Raw genomic sequence first — 18698 nt, 5'->3', positions numbered from 1 at the left:
CGACCTACTTCATTACTTTAACCATTACCCATTAACTTCAGAGGTTGCTACATTACTCAAGGACCGCAATGACTTTCTTCTCAGTCCCTCACACTACCCTTCACTTCTCCTTAACCAGCGGAAGAGAGCACTCTTAATTCGCCTCTATCGCCTAATTTCTTTTACTTTCCCATCTTCTTCTTGACTCCTTTCTCTTCTACTACTTGCATCTTTCTCGCCCTCACATTTCTCTCTCATATCTTTCTCCTGCTTTCGTTGTTTGGTGCCCTTGGTTACGCTAACTAAGGTGGGGCGTTGCTCCGGGGGTACCATTCGCGGAATGACTGGACTCCATCCTCATACCTGTCATCATCACCATCGTTCTTCTTCGCGCTCCCCTGCACACGCCTTTTCGTTTCTTTTCTGTGTGACATCACATTGGTGCTTTCTTTTCGCTTTACCTTCCTCCTACTCTTTAAATATTTCACAGCTACAAGCCTTTTCAGCACTTCATTGACCTCCTTTTCCTGGATTTTGGGCACCCGCCTACTACCACCTGCCCACACCTGCCTGGCCTTTGCTTTCGATGGCCTGCCTTGCCGCCTTGGACACCCTTCCTATCTCTCCTACAGCCCTTCTTTTTTCCTTTCTGTATTCAGTGCCTTTGTGAGCTTTGCTTAATAAATACCGTCGCGATGCATCCCACCTTGCCAATGCTGACCTTTGAGAAAATCGAGTTTCGTTGCCAGCGCTCTCATCTTGGCGTTTCGTTCCGCCCCTCTCGCAGTTGGTTTTTTTTTTTTCTCACCATTGGCTTTTCTTCAAAACTGTTTTGGGTTCATACCCCTTTTCATTTATGTTTCATTGGTTTCAACCTGCGATACCTGTGGTGGTGCGGGTTTCCCTCATTTTTATTTAGGTTGTTTTTATGGAACAAGGGGCACAAAAAATAGCCGTTGTCCGGCACAGGCAACGTCACAGAAACGTCACTTCCCCCTGTTCATGGTGGGGCCGCTAGACGCAGTATTTTGCAAAAAATACATTAAATTCATTATGTTCGCTAATTTCTGCCTCAAAACAAGGCTTTGCCAACCAATATCAGCCCCCAAACCTTCATTAAGGCTAAAAATATTGGCGGCGAAAGTTTTATTCAGCATCCCTTTAAGCGTCCTCCAAATTTTTATTGACTGGTATTGTTGAACCTTGAATATGCATGCGGCATAGTTAAAAAAAAGTTGTCGCAGTTTCACCTGAAAGGCGAAGCCTCGATTGCGATAGCAAATTTGTAGAGAGCTATACGGAGTAATGTTAGTAGCTTAATCAGCTGTATAAACTTGGACATGCAGCAGCACCGGCAACACGCAAAACTGTTGTCGATGCCATCGGCGTTTTGCCCGCGATCGCACAAAACGCGTGCGGCGTTGGTGACTGTTGCCGGAGCCTCTGGGGGCGGCTCGGAGGTTTTCGACATCAGAACGGGACACTCGTCGAGCTGCGTCGGAAGTCTTTACCACCTTGTCGCCTCACAACGTTTTATTGCGATAGCAATTATATGGACACTCCAAAGCAGATTTCTGCCGTCGGCGTCACCGTCGTCGTAGCCGTGAGGTTCCGTATGACGTCAATGGAGATGAAATCGTCGCCGCGCGCCGAACGCTGTATGTGCGAGTGAAAGGGCGCGAGGGACGCGCGCTTTCACGGGGAGTGAACGCACGGCGGAGAACAAACGCGCGTTCTGCGCCGTGCTCCCTTAACGGCTGCAAAAGTAGGCGTCTATTTCCTCCTTTACAATCACCATATATGTAGAGCAAACGCGCCTTCTTCCGAGGAGCGAAAGGCCTTGGGGGGGAGGGGGACGGAAGGGAGGCGACGTTTAGCTGCGGCACCAAGTGCCTATTTATATCAGAGGCTCCGGCAACAGTCACCAACGACGCACGCATTTTGTGCGAACGTGGGCAAAACGGCGACGGCGTCGACAATAGTTCTGCGCGTTGCCGGTGCTGCTGCATGTCGAAGTTTATACAGCTGATAAAGCTACTATCATTACTCCGTATAGATCGCAACCCTGCCTTTCCTCTCTCGCTTGCTCTCTCTCTCTTGCTATCGCAATTGATGCTTCGCCTTTCAGGTGAAACTGCGACAACTTTTTTATATAAATACGCACTTGGTGCCGCAGCTAAACGTCGCCTCCCTTCCCTCCCGCTCCCAGCCCCGCCCACGGCCTTTCGCGCGTCGGAAGAAGGCGCGTTTGCTCTACTTATATGGTAATTGTAAAGGAGGAAAGAGAAGCATTCTTCTCCAGGCTTAAGGGAGCACGGCGAAGAACGCGCGTTTGTTCTCCGCCGTGGGTTCACTCCCCGTGAAAGCGCGCGTACCTCGCGCCCTTTCACTCGCACATAGAGCGTTCGGCGCGCGGCAACGATTTCATCTCCATTGACGTCATACGGAACCTCAATGCGACGGCGACGACAACGGCGACGCCGACGGCAGAAATCTGCTTTGGAGTGTCCATGTAATTGCTATCGCAATAAAAATTACACCATCTTCCCGTAGGGGAACCCTAAGTAGTATGCGAAGCAGCCATGAGGTCGACGCAAGGTAGTTTTATCTGCTGGATAAACTTGGACATCCAGCAGCACCAGCAACGCGCAGAACTGTTGTCGACGCCGTCGGCGTTTTGGCCGCGTTCGCACTGAACCCGCGCGGCGTTGGTGACTGTTGCCGTTGCCTCTGGGGCGCCTACCGTCGCTGCTGTAACCTAAGCTGCTTCGCATTATCGCGCGCGGAGCCGCGGGTGTTGCCGTTCGTTGCGCAATCCGGAGAGGAGAGGAGCGTCGGAGAGGAGAGGGGGAATGCCGAGAGGAGATGAGACAAGGAGAGGGGAGGAGGGGGAGAAGGATGCGCATGAATGCCGAGAGGAGAGATGAGTCGAGGAGAGGAGGGGGAGGAGGCAGCGCATGCGCAGTAGGAGTGTGGTGTAAGTTGTTCGTGTGAAAAGGGAAAGGTTGACGCTATCTTTTGCAGCCCCTCAGGGAGCACAGCTCAGCGCCAACAGGGAGGGGAAAGTGGGAGAGAAAGGGGATGGGGTGAAGTCGTCACCATGGCTGGGGGAGGCAAACCGGCAGGCTGTGGCGGCACGTATTAGGCCGAGATGGTAGGCCTTAGAGTGCAGCTTAGATCGCAGGGGTGTTGTTTCGGACCTGGCAGGTGTGGGGCGGGTTGGGAGGCCGCGAGGCTATCCGTCTGTTGTAGAAATCTGGTCTTAGAGGCGCGCGGACAGCCCTGACGAGGCAAGGTTCTCCACGACGCCTCGAAGTGCAGAAAGGTAATGTCGGCCGGGGAGCGTATTTCCAATTGCTAGTAGGTACAGCGTTTGACCGCTGGCGCAACGCTGCGCCGCTCGCGCGTACCATGTTTCTAGCCGCCGCCGTTGGAACGGAGGAGGCGTTAACGGCGGCGGCGTTGACGGAGAAAACGCTGGGCTGGTGGTGACTAGCCTGCTGTTGGGATCGGTGGTATTATAAACGCATCACTGTTTTGATAATCCAAATATAATCTCACTATCAGGGAGGGAGCAGTCTACCTGACTCGAGCAGTATTTTTTTATTTGGGGTGTTGCTACGCTGCGCTCCGCAACACCCCAACGACCGCCACTTCGCGTCGGTACCCGGCACCACGGCTGGCGCCGTGGCACCGGGGTTCAAGCGACCGCGCTGGCAAACAGAGAGGAAAAAAAGAAAAGCTTGATATTAAGAAAAACAATTCTAGCCCGGCCGGGATTCGAACCAGCGTACGCATGATCCCAAAGCGAGCGTCGTAGCCACTCAGCCACACAGCCACTTTTTTTTTCTCTTTATTGCATGGGAGCAGTATCTTCAGCAACACAAGAAACAAGGCGCTACAGGTACATATTCAAAAGTCAGGCAAGCATGTGCACGCGTCCAATAAAGGCATCCAGTCCAGCACTGTTTCTTGAGCAGCGTACACACTACGAACGTAGACGGCCGACTCCCGAAAAAACGACCGAGTGCTTCGCGGTGGTTCAGCGTGCCTGTCACACATTCTACTGCGCCAGAGTACTATGAACATGTCATATGGTGGGTCACAGGGATCTTTAAAAGGTAAGAAACGAATTGTGTATGGTGTGATGTCTAAATCTTTTTTAAATGTTCTTTGGAGAATGTCCCAGAAGAACACGGCATCCCTACAATCAACAAAACACTGATCAATCGTTTCAGCATGTGGACACAAACGGCAGTTTGTAGACCACGGCACGAAACAGCCCCTTTTTTCTAACCAGGTTTTCACAGGAAGGGTTGCCGAATGTAAGTTAAAGAAAAAAGTTTTGATCCCTGGAGGAATGATCATTCGACGGACACGCTTGAGTAAATCTAAGGAGCAACATTTCAAATAAGGCGCACGGTAATGGGGAACAGGAAACAATGTGTCTATCAGTGGAGCAGAAATTTCTTTACGGGATGCAGTGAAAATATAATCCAAGCTAAAGCGAGCCTTAAGAAAGTGAAAGCGTTCAACAACCTCTTTCAAGAAGCCCCAAGGAGCAGGTGGTGCATCTGTGACAGATGACGACACAACTATTTCTGGGAGGTAATTCATTAATCGAAGTTGTAACATCTCTTTTAGAAAAGGACTGCTTACATCACGAAAGAAGAATAACCGGGAGACAAGCTGCCTAACAAAAAGGTGAACTAGGCCAAGACCACCACTCTCAAGAGGAAGAAAAAGGTTATCACGCCGCATGGCCTCAACACGTGAGCTCCATATATAGGTAGCAAACACACGATGGAAAGCTTGCAACCTAAGTCGCGAGCAGTGTAATACCTGCAGGACATACATAAGTCGAGCTGCTAGAAACAGATTGCAAGCTTCAGCTCGGCTAAATATGGACAACTGCCGCCCCTGCCAGTTGTTAACCTTACGTTGTACTTCTGCAATTTCCGCTAACCAGTGTGGATTACTGTTGCAATATTCAGACAGGGGTACCCCTAAGTACTTAAAGTCTTGCCTCCACTGAATACCTGCGAAGTGAGTTGGTATTGTACACCATAGACCGAACCAAAATCCTGAACTCTTCTCAAAGTTCACTGTTGCACCAGAAGCTGAGCAAAACTGTTGCGTTATGGCAAGGGCAGTCTCCACACTTTTCTTGTCAGGGCAGAAGAAGGCTATGTCATCTGCATAGGCAAGTACCCGGACCTCATTGTACAACAATTTGAACCCGTGAAAGGTATGATTCTTCAAAATTCGTGCACAAAGTGGTTCCAAGTACAAAGCGAATAATAGAGGAGACAAGGGGCATCCTTGCCTTACCGATGCCCTGAGGTAGATAGAGTCAGATAGACAACCATTAACAATTAGCCTTGTTGTGCCATTAGCATAACACATGGAGATGCCTTTAAAAAGAAGAGATCCAATCTTTATGTGCTCTAAAACACTAAACAAGAAGCAGTGATTAACTTTATCAAATGCTTTTGCCAAATCAACCTGAACTATTGCCACCTGACCCGCACTTTCTGTCACACACTCTAGCACAGACCGTGCAACGTGGATATTTGTCTGAATTGATCTTCCTCTAATGCCACATGTTTGATGGTCTCCCTCCAATGATCGAATTACTTCTTGAAGGCGACTAGCTAATATCTTAGCAAATATTTTATAATCCACGTTGCAAAGTGACATGGGGCGATATCCCTCTACCTTCTGCAATTTTGTTGCATCACTGCTTTTTGGGATAAGTACTGTGTGCCCTTGATAGAGCGTGGCAGGTAGGTATCCAATCCTGTAAGCTTCTTCATACACTTTAAGCAGAAAGGGAGCCAATATAGAGCAAAAGCACTGATAAAATTGCGCACTCAAGCCATCAGGCCCAGGAGTTTTGCCTTTAGTTAGCGAAGCAATGGTTGCTTCCACTTCTTTGATAATTATGCATCTATCAACGTCATCGCACTCTTCTTGACTGAGCTGTGGCAGCAACGAAATAAAATTTTCCGTTACAGCTTCACTCTTAACAACTTTCTGAGACTGAAAGATATTCTCGTAATGATCTGTGAACGCTTTCATTATTCTATCCTGATCATTACCAATCGCTCCGGAATACTCTATCTCGAGAACATGCTTCGACAGAGCATTCTGACGCTCATCACCAAGCGAACGACTACAAGGCTGTTGCTCCAAATACCGACGAGTACGCGCGCGAACTAGTGCAGCTCTGTATCTCTCAGTGTCCATTGTCTGCATTTGTGCCTTAACGTTGTAAATGTCCTCAATGCACTTGGCAGGATGCAGGCATTCAAGTTCGTGCAGCTTATCTAGCAACTTGCACAACTCTTTATATTTTCCTTTTTTCTCAAAAGACAATATAGAAGCTTCTTCTATGGCTATCATTTTAACTTCTTGCTTGAATATCTCCCATTGCGCAAAGACAGGTAAAGAACAACGACTTGAAACGTCAATAAGAATTTCCGGGACGCGCTTGAGAAAGGGCTTATGTAAGAGTAACTGATTATTAATTTTCCATAAATCCCAATTCGTCCGCGAACTTTGACACTGCTGGTTGCGAAAACAAACCGACACCAAACAATGATCACTGAAGAACACAGGGTGCACACTGTAGCCGTATAGGCTAGGGAGGATAGGTAAAGATACATAAATCCGATCTAGCCTTGCATGAGATGTACCTTGAAAATGCGTGAAGCGAAACGGGACTTTTTCATGATCCCCGACATCAACAAGCTGGTAGTCACATGTCATGGCATTCAAAACATCAACACTGGTATCATGGCGTTGCCTTGTAGAGGACCGATCCTGATCACTACACACACAGTTAAAGTCACCTAAGACAACCAATACACGGTCATTGCGTAAGTGCTGGGTCAATGAGAGAAAGTAGTCCTCCCGGTCACGTGCCTTACTTGGCGCATACACACAAAGAAACCTCCAAACATGACTATCAATACTGACATCACACCATACAAGGCGCCCTTCCCTATCAGTGCACAGTCCCAACACGTTGCATTGCCGCGTTTTCCTCACAAATGTCATACATCCTCCAGAGACACCAATCGCGTGGCTGACACATACTTCATACTCCGAAAGAAATGGAACTACAGCAGCCGCTCTGTCGTCATCGGATTCGATTTTTGTTTCCTGAATTGCAATAACATCTAACGCTCGGCTACGCAACAAGTGTAATAACTGACCCTGCCGTCGCTTACTACGTAAGCCACAGACATTCAGTGTTCCAAATGTTAAGGGAAGGGCGCCCGCCATGATTCCACTACTGAGACGCAGCGCCTACACGTAGCGCTGCTACCTTTGTTTTGCCTGTCCCACCCCTTTGAGGAGTCGCAGCCGCAGGGACTTTTTGAACTGCAGCGGCATCTGCACTCACAGGGGCTCCATGGAGGGGTTTCTTCGCCTTAGCCGCGGCGACCTTCGGCTCTTTCCCAGAGCCCTCCAAATCATCTGCCGGGGCTGGACGCTTCTTGGATGTCTTAGTCATTTCAGTATCTTCGGCAGGATGAAGCTGGTCCCGAAATGGTGGTGATTCGGCCCACGTTGCACAAGGGTCCTTTTCATGGTCGGTCACTGTACGTTCTTCAGTAACCTTCACTGTAGCAGTGTCCGCAGCTGCCGATACCTGCACTTCCTCAGCCCGATGGTCTTCAGCAGGCGCTTCGCCAGAGGCATCTACGACCTCACTTACATCCATGAGGTGGTTAACGATGGTGTCATCGTCCACCGGTTTACTGTCACGAAGCTTGTCAGCATAAGTGCCAACGCATGCCTCTGCTTTATGACCATAACGGTGGCACTTCGCGCAGCGTGGTGTTTTGCACTGTCTTCTGATATGCCCTTCTCTGTTGCATCGAAGGCACAAGGGAGGTCGTCCGGGAATCAAAATTAAGCACTGATGTCCGAAGATCGTCAGAAGATGAGGGAGGGAACTGGTAGAGAGGCCTTCTTTGAGCGTGAATTCCACATCTCGATTTGTCATCTGCCAACTCTCCATGCCCTCGCAACGCCACATTTCTCTGTTTATGGATTGCACCATGCCATATGGTTCCAATGCTTCAATAATACGCTTCAGTTCTAGGTGAGGAGGAAGCCACAGAAGCTTCATTTTGATGTTCCGGCTTTCAGGGTCGATGACAAGGCACTTCAGTCCTTTGAATAGTAGCTCACTTTATCGACGAGCTTCTGCTTGGAAAGGCTGTTGGTACAGGTGACGAGCCACAGATGGCTCATCTGATACTGGCCTGCTCCTAGAATGTCCTTGGTATCGAGCACCGAGAGCAGGGCCTCACGAAAATCCGGGGCGCGGTATGGCCGACCAGCGAGGTCCGCATGTAGGAACACCGAGTTGAGAACGGTATTTCCCGATGGCAAACGAGGAAGAACGATCTTGTAATTACCGGTAACGGTAGACGTTGCAAGGGATCCTCGGCCTAGGGCCGATGCGCTGTTTCCAGCAGAGCACATTTTAAACACGGCCGTTCGAAGCGGCTTCTTCTTCTTCCTTCCTCAGCAATACAGCCACGCTTCTTGTGCATGATCAAAACATACATCAGCCACACAGCCACGCTTCCAAGGCTTGCATTCATGCGAACCATATGAATGTGTTCGAGCGCCCTCGGCGAAAGAAACCACCTAGAAACGCGGTACGCGCGAGCGGCGCAGCGTGGCGCCAGCGGTCAAACGCTGTACCTACTAGCAATTGGAGTGTTGCGGCCGGGCAAGAGATCTTCCTCTTTGCCAGAGGGGAGGCCCAGGAGTGTGGACGCACTGCGGTTGAATGCATGGAGGGAGGTAGGAAGGGAGGGAGTGACATAGCCCCAAGCATAAGATGCTTCGCATCTAAAATATTGGCTCCGCTGCATTTCTTTGGTTCTTACACGGCATCTGCCTATGCAAAATCAGATCACCACATTTTATTGTGAGAGCAATTACATGGACACTTCAGGCGCATTTCAGCCATCGGCGTCGCCGTTGCCGTAACGGCCGCAGTCGCCGTGAGGTTCCGTATAAAGTCCAAGGGCGCTAGAATCGTCGCCACGCGCTGTATGCTGTATGACCGAGTGAAAGCGGGCGAGTATGAGCCGGTGCTCGCGGCTGAATCTCGAGCACGCCAGAGAAAAGCGGGAAGGACGCGCTCTGTCTTCCAATGTAGGGAGGGGGGGGGGCGCTTATACAGGGCCGCTTTATCTTGAAAGCCATCTGCGACGAGCACACAGTGCGCCATGTGCTGTGTTTTGGCGGCTCACTTTGCGTTGATGCGAGACGCAGCACTACGATCAAATCGCTCGCTGCTGCAGCCGCGCTTCCTTACTCCAGTGTTTTGACAGCGAGCTTCCGCGGTCATCGAGTGAGTTGTGTTCATGTATGCTTGTGTGTGGGTGACATCACGCTTGTTCATTTCTTTAGTATGCCTATGTTTACTGGTTTATACGGCCGATAAAACTACCATCCTTACTTCATCTAGCTGTCCACTAATTTCCTATCGCAATTGATGCTTCGCCTTTCGGACGATACTGCGACTTTTTTTCGTTACGTAAGAAAGACCAGCATGTACTCAGCTATCTTTCCGCACGTGACGACAAGCAATGCAAAAATCTTCGTCGAGAAAATTCGCATGAACGACAAAGACAATGCAGCCTAAAGCGTTTAGCGCGCTGCCTACATTTTCTAGACAGTGTATATTGCTAATAGTAATATAGGCAATTCTACTGTGAATAGTATTTATGCCTATTGATAACATATTCATTCCCCGTGGCAAGATGTGATAATCAAGTCGGATCCAAGAGGCAAGTCAGCCATGAGTCAATATTACAGAATTCATTTTAAGAAATTCTCATTTTACAAAGCCTCTTCTAAGATGACTTATCTCATTAGGTCCAAAATTGCCTTTCTCGACTTTCACAGTAGTTGCAGAACTTTCTAAATGGAAGTTATTTCACTATGAAGATCGTGAACAAAAGCTTACTTAAGAAATGTACACCGCATTTGCATATTGCAAGGGTGTTTTTTTTTTCATCCTGTCTGTACAGCATAGAATACTTTCTCCTTGAACAAAGTACGTTCTTTGTTTCCCTCGATGGCTTTCATCTTTCAGACACAGAGTCACGTCACGCAGACAGACAAAGGGTTACGCAGACGCAATATCTAGCGTCGTCATGAATTTATGGGGCGACGCTATACCATCCCTGATATTTTCGGAAAACGTCGACGCGGCATTATGCAGAGTTTTGTGCCATTGTCTCGGAGCTGCGACTCACTGGTCGCAATTTCTGCACGTCAATTAAGCCAATGATAGCCTGCAAGTTATTCAGGGTGAGATCGCTTATAAATTTCATTAATCTGTGACAAAGCAACTAGGTTTGGAAATATCGCACAAAATATTTAAAATAGCAGTACTTTCATATGGCCGGTGTGATGAACTCAATACAGTCAAACGTAACGTAAAAAGTAATGCGTTTCAACTTGTCGCTGTTTTTCCAGGTAGAATGCTGTACACATAACAAACATTTTCCTTCACCCTCCTGTCTCTCTATGTCCCTCCATTGAAAATTAACCCAATGATTAACGTAAATTGGTGTCGTGATCGACATGAGATCGCCGCAAACTAAAATCACATTGAACTAATGACAGCGAACTCAGCGAGGGGTCAGTGCGAGCGGAAGCTGCATGTTGTCGAAGGAATCGCTTGCTGAACTATATTGCTCTTGTGCGCCCTGCATCACAAAAGCTTCAAGAGACTGCTGCCAGATTTGATTGACATTGCCCGCAAAGAAAGTGTATTGTCTGTTTAGAAACATCTGCTTGGTAGCGCAAAATAAGCATTCGATACCATAGAAAAGACTGTATGTTGACTTTTTCATTTATTTCCTTGCAGACTTTCAGCGTGTTCATGTGATCGTGTAAACACACTGAGCGAAATTCTGCGGAATGTGGCAAACCTGGCTCACTTACTGTTTACTTTTCACTCAAGGTACGTCCGTTTTTTCTTGTTATGTTGCAAGCTTTCCCGCAGTGACGGTCATTTTTAGCAGCCCAATTCTAAAGAAATATCATGTTCGTCTTTCATTGAAACAGCTGCAGTTAAAGGTGAAGCTCCAGTTGACTCTCATGAAAAACACGGCTCGCATATATTTGATAAGCAATGCATATTTTCAAGCCTTCACCCCACATACTGGCCCCAAAAGAATGTTATTGAAAATTATAGGTTCGTTATTTGCTTTCAGTATACTTTACAAATTAAACATGATAGTTGACATATGAGTAAATCTAGATCATGATAATACAAGAACACTTCCAGTCGGCTAGAAAGCATAGCGTACGGCAGAGCAAGATGAAACAGCAATTTTCAAATTGATGCAGATTTTTATGTTCAAACTCAGAATTGTAAAAAAACGCAATCATTTTGTTCCTTGCACCTTTTTACCTTCTATGACAGCAAAATTTATGGTATCGCAATTAGCATATGTACCACATTATATTTACTTTTTAAAAGTTCGAGATGTCTCATTTTGCCCCATACCGAGACAAAATAAGACAGGCAGAGTGTGCAAAATGAGACAGCCCCCAAAATACCGAATCATTTCTTGCGAATGAGGCCCTTGTCACGCAGGCTTCCTGCGTGCATTTAGTACCACGTGGGTGCTGAATTCATACAGAGCCTCCACAACTTACACGCGAACCACTGTAGTGGTCGTTGGTGCGGGTCGGGTCGCGGGCAGATCAATGTTTCTTCACATGCTCGTGCACTTAATGAGTGCGTTTGCTTTCGCTTCATTAAGCTTTCTTTGATTTGTAAAAAGAAAAGCAAAGTACCTTTTTAGAGAGATGATGTGAGAATTGTACTCCCTCCCGCAGTCTTTCTTTTCAGTTTTATTATTTTTGGCATTAGAGAATTTTCATGGCTGCACTTACCACTTTCAGTATACGCTCAACGCGTTTTCCCGAACGCCCCTGCGGCACACAAAGAAATATCGCCATATAAACAGAGCTGGTTCCCTGATGGGCGGCTTCATCTGCTCGTCGCATGCCATTTTCGGCGAAGACAGCACCGAATGGCTTTCTCTAGTACGTCCGTATGGTCATAGACAAGGAGACGAAAATGGTTTCGAGCAGCCAGAAGCAATGCGATCCACAAAATGATATTTGGTATCAAGATGTTCCCCGTGGCGCGCTTTGACACTGTCCAACAGTATTACACAAATAATTTAGCACACTAAATATTAGGACATGCCGAGAAAAAATTTCGGGAACCTGTAGTTAGTAAAAAAAATACATACAATAATGGCATCTTTCTTTAATTGAGAACGCTACTGGGACTGTGGCGTGCTCACGTTGAAATTTAAGTCAGCTGGTTTGTGGCCCATGTTGTAGGCATCTACGACTCACAGTCACTCACTCCACATTTTCCCCTGTAATCATCACCACCCAATCACGACTATTCTCTTGTCGAGAAAAGAAGGTAGTAGCGACACATCTAGGCCGAATATCGCGATACCTAGAAGGCGACGTTAGCCGATAAGGAGCGGTAAGTTGAAAGTTAGGCGTTTTCCACACGTCTCATTTTGCCCCGCCCTATACTACTGACGTGATGTGCGCGTTGACTATATATGATGATTATAGAAACATGATACTAATCAAGGCTGATCGTTGAAATACTGCAAAAACTGTGCACGCTCTTAAAACGGTAAAAACAGCCCTCATGAAAACATTTTTAAAACGCCTAAGGTACCCCTATATTTGTATGCAGAAAAGCATCCTTTACAAATGTCTTGGCGTGGGTGCGCGACATGAAAATAAGGCTAACCCACGGCTCGCAAAGTGCTACTTAGTGTTTGTCATATAGCTTTTGAGATATCTGAAAGGACTATTTAGCTCATAGGAAACTGCAATTTCTCTGGTTGAACAATCTATGCTCCAAAAAATATCCCCCCCCCCCCCCAGAGTCAATCGCTGCAATGATTTAAGAGAAGGTACTACTAAAAAACAAGCTTTTTTCAAAAATTATTCATTCTTTTTTTTTCACTTGTTTTGTGAAGCTTCGTATCTCTGCTGTTATGCAAATAAAAATCAAAGCCGAGATTCAGCTGGAAATGGGTTACAATTACGTTTAAAGAGTACAAGGTGGCTGTTACAAGCCCGAAGTTTCGCATTCTTCTACCGTCTAGCGGCTACAACGCGCAGCCACTCGTAACTGCCGATCTCACGAGGAGCTCGGCCAAGCCTCATTCTCCCACTAACCATAATTGCCTGGGTAGCTGCGGCCCAAGAAATAATTTAAAAAAGCATGCGTTTGCCGCGTTCTTTGAGCACTGCGACTTTAAATTTTAGGTGTAAAGTACGTTTCTCTCAAAATTCAATTTCTGGCAAATGTTTGAGATTGCCCATCTTGTTTTTGGTACATTTGGTGCTCGGATCTGCATGAAGTTTTTTCCACGTTTTCTCTAAGGTGTGAGGAGTGGCGTTAACTCCTTTAAACCTCAACATTTTAAAATGATATATATATATATATATATATATATTAGAAAATTTCAATGTAAACGCTTACTTGAGTCTGGGTATTGTGGACTTCCCAAGTTAATTAAATAAAATTGTTTGCATATAAATTAAACGTCAAACTCAAGTAATTCTATGCTCACGAGTTGGCGTGTACGACCTACATCTGGTGAAATATCTGAATAAAAATGAGATACAAGAATTAACTGATTGACTAAACTTATAAACGTCAAACTCAATAACTGCTATAATTATTGCATTTATGTAACCAACAATGATCACGCGCTGAAAGCTTTCTCATGAAACCAAGGCATGCTATCTTTCCACTTGGTCGGTCGGCGTCGTAGGTGGCTTGTACTGCAATAGTCTCTACGCGTCCTCTGCAAGGCCGTCTGCTTCCTTCACCGACACAGGTTTGGCGAATTGTTTGCCCGCCCACAAGCCTTACTCATCTGACAGAAAATGTGGCCGGTATTCTTCGAATCCCAGACCGACTCTCCAGGAAGGCTCTAATGTGCAGCGACCGCATATATCCGATCCTTGAGGTTACCGTAGGGGTTCGTGGACGAAGCAGGGTTCCTCTTTCAGGCCTCGCGTTGCGCCAATGTAAACGAAGATCGATGGTAAAATTCTCCCCCGATGTAGAGAGAGATTAGATTCGAAAGACAGCGCGGTTAACAGGAGGCTAAATGTGTAGTATGCACCACAAAGTGAATGTCCTACAAACCAAAGCCATGACCGTTTCGCAGTCAAGCGCAACGGGCAAAATCTCCCTAACCCTCTGGTCGCCGGAACGTTCGCGATGAGTTGCATCTTCGCTCATTTAAAAAAAACACTTTACACAACTCCGACGCTTTCAAGCCACTGTACTACCTAGGCAGGCTTTCAGGTTGTCTATAGCGACGGCTGGAGTGGTGTGGTACGACGGCTATACCACACCTAAGGTCACCACACACAGTTTTTTGCCAACCAGCGACGTGTCATCAAGCATCAACGTTTGTCGTATGTACACCGGTACTTGGTCTCGCTGAATATCGCAGCTGTCGGTGTGCTCCAGGAGGTGGTTCCGGAGGTGTGCAGTTACGTTCACTTCTTCCAATAGAGCTAGCTAATACCGTACGGTCCCCCACTTACAATCATCGACAGCCTTTTGTTCCCTATTGTTTGCCAAGATGTAGCTCCCATCTCCCGGCGTGCTCCTGAGACGTTGCCCTAATTGCGAAAGGCGTTGTCCCCCAAGCACCTACAGAGCAAGTGCCGTCACACAATATGAGTGCGATCACGTTTGGCAACAAATTGCGAAGACTGGGCAACGGTAGTAATGTGGCACAGCAGTTGAAGTGCAGCGTCAGCAGTTGAAGTGTAGGTGATTGGTGTAGGCTTTTCAAACAACGCCCAGGCGTGCCATGATTCGTGGTGTCACAAGGACTTCGTAATCTTAATGCTCACTAGTGAGTGGAGGAACTTCATGTTCGTAAGTCGAGCAGCCCATTTTGGGCTACTCCACTAATTAGAGCTCGAAACGCCTTGAACATTGTTATAAAGTGAATCAATATTTGCACTGCCAGTTGCAAACTAAAATTATTGTAATACGTTGGTCAATCATATCAGGGTGCTTTTATATGCTATGGCATTTTTGCATTGTGAGAGATTAATCTTAAAGCACGAATCACTGTAAATACTTAATGGTATCATCTTCATCATGTTAATGATGGCGTGTTTTACTTTAAAATTTCCACTGCTTACCCGGATTAAAACGAACAATTCTTGTGTTTTTTCATGCAGTGCTCTTGGTTAGTACTGAAGAATTTCTTGACAGCCAGGTGCTTGATGGCGTAAGTCTTTACGTTTCAATGATGACACTCAGTTTTATTGACTGCTTATAGTCCTGGAGAGCGCCAAATATACAAAAACAACTTGTAGCAAGCAACTATACTAAAATATATCGTGGAGGGCAACATCTTAATAGAAGTCTTTAATTTTTCTCAGCCTATCTGATGCACATGTCTCCGTTCACATTTTACAACATTTCTGCCTAAAATCGACGTTTGTAATTGGTACTCTAATGACTTTATTAAAGGGAAAAAATAACGCTTCAAGAATCTCTACAATGAAATAAAGGAAGCCGGCGAACTGGTCCACTGTTTTCTTCCCTTCTATCTTTAGTGCATACGTTTGTACTCCTCCTTGTTGGCGAGTCAGCAATCCTTAAACTCCTTTGGTAGCCTGCTTTTCGTTTTTCTCTCGGTGTATTGTATGTACATTTTCAAAACCAAATAATTGTTTTAAATACATAATTGGTATAGCTGATAGTAAATATGTGAGGGACCTCATTTTCTAAAGAATATATGCACTGTTCGCTTCAATTTGATAAGTGCTTGTATACTCTGCCTTACGGCGGTATGAGTCATTTCCTTTTACAGCGAAGCTCTCCAAGGCTAGGATCCCGGGATTAATTCTTGGCGTTACGTCAACCAAGAACATTGTTGGGTAGATCCCGGCTGCAGTGCAGGGTAGAGCAATGGCTCGTAACCCCGTAAGGCAGAGGCTACAAGCCGTGGCTCATCAATGGCTCGTACCCCGTATGCTAGCAAAAATACCCACTTATCTATTAGCCTCTCTATGTTATACAACCTAAGTGCACCAATTGATCCCAGACGATCGTAGCAAAGTCATTGAGGATATGCTTTCTGTTATCGTTCCTCTGAATGAACAAGAAAATTTCGGATCTACACGCATATATAGGGGGCATGGGCCATTGATGAGTCTAGTAGCCTCAGCCTTACGGAGGTATGAGCTATTTGCTCTGCCCTGCACTGCTGCCTGAATTGACACACCATTGTATTCTGTCGTCGTTACGCCACGAAGAAATCGCGAGATCCTCTCCAAAGACAGCTTCGCTGTAGTAAGAATGCTGTACCCAATAACAGCCGACTTACGTATACTAATCTCATATACTGCATCTGAGGTACCACTATTTCACCACCAGGCCACGCCACTTACTGGTTTTTGAGGATGTAGTCGTTGCAACTACATCTACAAAGACTACAACCTGAGTAACTGAAGCAGACTAGGTGACTTTTTGTCACCGCCCCGTTTTAAAAGGGAAGCCTATAAATCATCATCATCATCATCATGATACTTTCTTTCCCAATGTAAAATTATAATTCCTACATAAATCACGAACAGCTAGCTGCAATTTATCATTATAAATCACGGCCATTTCTTTTCCATCAACGTCTCACAACACATTATGGCTAGTTTTCTGGCCCTTTAAGAAAATACGAGCACGAGAGATGACATATTTGCAATGATAATCGATATACTGCGGCGCCACTGACAATTTGTTTGCTAATCGGGCATTCAATATTGTATTGCATCTATAATGTCTGTGTCACGAGGCTACATGCAATTGAATACAGAAATGTACCAGCGCAAATGTTTTACCATTATCACAACTAGTCCACTATTTTTGCATGATATTCAGAGTGTTTCGATTGCTCAATACTGGTGCTAGTATGTGGCATGGCGTCTACAAGAAGATATATTGACTTGAGTAATGCGACTGGAAAGAGGATAATTTCAGTAATTTCCGCACTCATTTTATTGTGCGTTCAAAGTAAGCAAGGCAAGGCTAGGTGCATGAAGGCTCATAACTGACTGAAGATGTATAGGTCTGCTTATAGTTCAAATTGACTCAAGGAGCGATTAGCGTAGTGTGTAAAGGAGAAGCTCTGTCCACGCATTCTCACTGCTTGCCAAATGAAGTTAAATAATATATGAATACACATAAAACGTTCACTCTCGTTTCGCTAATTTGCAGGAAGGACAACTTGGCAGTTCTGTTAAAACTTTGGTTAAGCGGTCACCCGCTGCTGGCGCGAACAAACGCGTCCGGCGAGGAATACTCGAAGCAGCTATGAAGGCCAAAGATTTGACAACCGCAGCTATCCGCGGAGTAATGGCGATGAAGAATAAAATACGTGAGTTGAAAGGAGACGAAGAAGACGACGAGCCATTCCGTCCTATCGACGTTGATGCGATACTTAGGAGAGAAGGCAGCACCTACGAAGACGGATCAACAGAAGAGAACGGAGACCCTGTACCCGCTCCAATAGGGTATCAAGCGGGATTGTATCCACCAAACTATCCTTACGTCAACGCACATGGGAACGGCATTCCAAGGCAAGAATTTCGCAAGGGATGGTAAAGCGTGGTTGGAACGTCTCAGTGTCTGGAGGGACAAAAAGCGTGAACAATTTGCATTGAGCTACTGTGACAATTTTCTGGTCTATTCCATAAGCTACATCTTTTATTATAATTAGGCACTGACATACTAAAGGATAGTCTGTAAGTGAAAGCAACGTTGCAGTCAACAAACAGCGAGAAGCATTCGCATACTTATTAACCACTTCGTTTTATACAATCTAACTACAAGAATTGCTGCTAGATGATCATAACAGTCACTGCGTATATGTTTGCTGTTGTCGTTTCTCTGAATGAACGAGATAACTACGGATCTAAAGGCGTATATACTTGAGAGATCTGTAGAACCGACACCTGGAGCGCCCACCTGTTCACGCGCCAGTAAATAAATTGAGATCTTTTTTTTTTATTCTGCACACTCTTACAAAACGAAACTACGCTTGTCGTAATAGCTGGTTACGATGTAGAATTACGATGATTGACATGCACGTGACTACGATGGGGTAGCTTAGATAGCTTATGCTTATTTAGACTGTTACATTTCCGACTAGAGTTGTAGTGATTGCTGTTGTGCCGTGGAGTTGTTTACCGCAGTGTTACCTTTGCAGTTTTCGTTATTACCGTGTGTTAAAATAATTTCGCAGACTTACCAAAACTTCCTCAATAAATAGATTCCCCTGTGTGAGTGTTGTCTTTGCTCTCTTATCTATATAAATTTTGTGGTGTCATCAAAACGAGAACTTCCTGAATAAAGAGATTTGCGTATCTGAGTGTAGCCTTTTGTCTTTTACCTATATAACTTTTTTCGTCCCCTCATACTATTTCATAGAATCTTATACACACTAGCCTAGCTGTCCAACTTTTCATAAAACGCACTGCTTCCACGCGTGTTTCTGAATATTTAGCTGCATCCTCGCCATTACCTCTGTGTACACAATTTTAAATACGATTTCAAAATTAGGAATACATCTAATCGTACACAG

The 18698-nt window shown here is 45.9% G+C and overlaps 1 long non-coding RNA gene and 1 pseudogene across 1 annotated transcript; one reads left to right on the top strand and one right to left on the bottom strand.

Annotated features, from left to right (window-relative positions):
• Positions 1-7276: 7276 nt before the first annotated feature.
• On the bottom strand, positions 7277-8481 carry LOC119444669 (uncharacterized; annotated as a pseudogene).
• Positions 8482-10203: 1722 nt separating this feature from the next.
• On the top strand, positions 10204-18484 carry LOC119443959 (uncharacterized). Its single transcript, XR_007466002.1, has 4 exons — positions 10204-10329; positions 10892-10987; positions 15295-15344; positions 17333-18484. It is a non-coding gene; the product is annotated as an uncharacterized LOC119443959 (long non-coding RNA).
• The last annotated feature ends 214 nt before the right edge of the window (positions 18485-18698 follow it).

This window comes from Dermacentor silvarum, chromosome 3, assembly GCF_013339745.2.
Source record: "Dermacentor silvarum isolate Dsil-2018 chromosome 3, BIME_Dsil_1.4, whole genome shotgun sequence".
NCBI lineage: Eukaryota > Metazoa > Arthropoda > Arachnida > Ixodida > Ixodidae > Dermacentor > Dermacentor silvarum.
The sequence above is the reverse complement of the archived record's forward strand: the minus strand, read 5'-3'. Positions and strand labels throughout refer to the sequence as shown.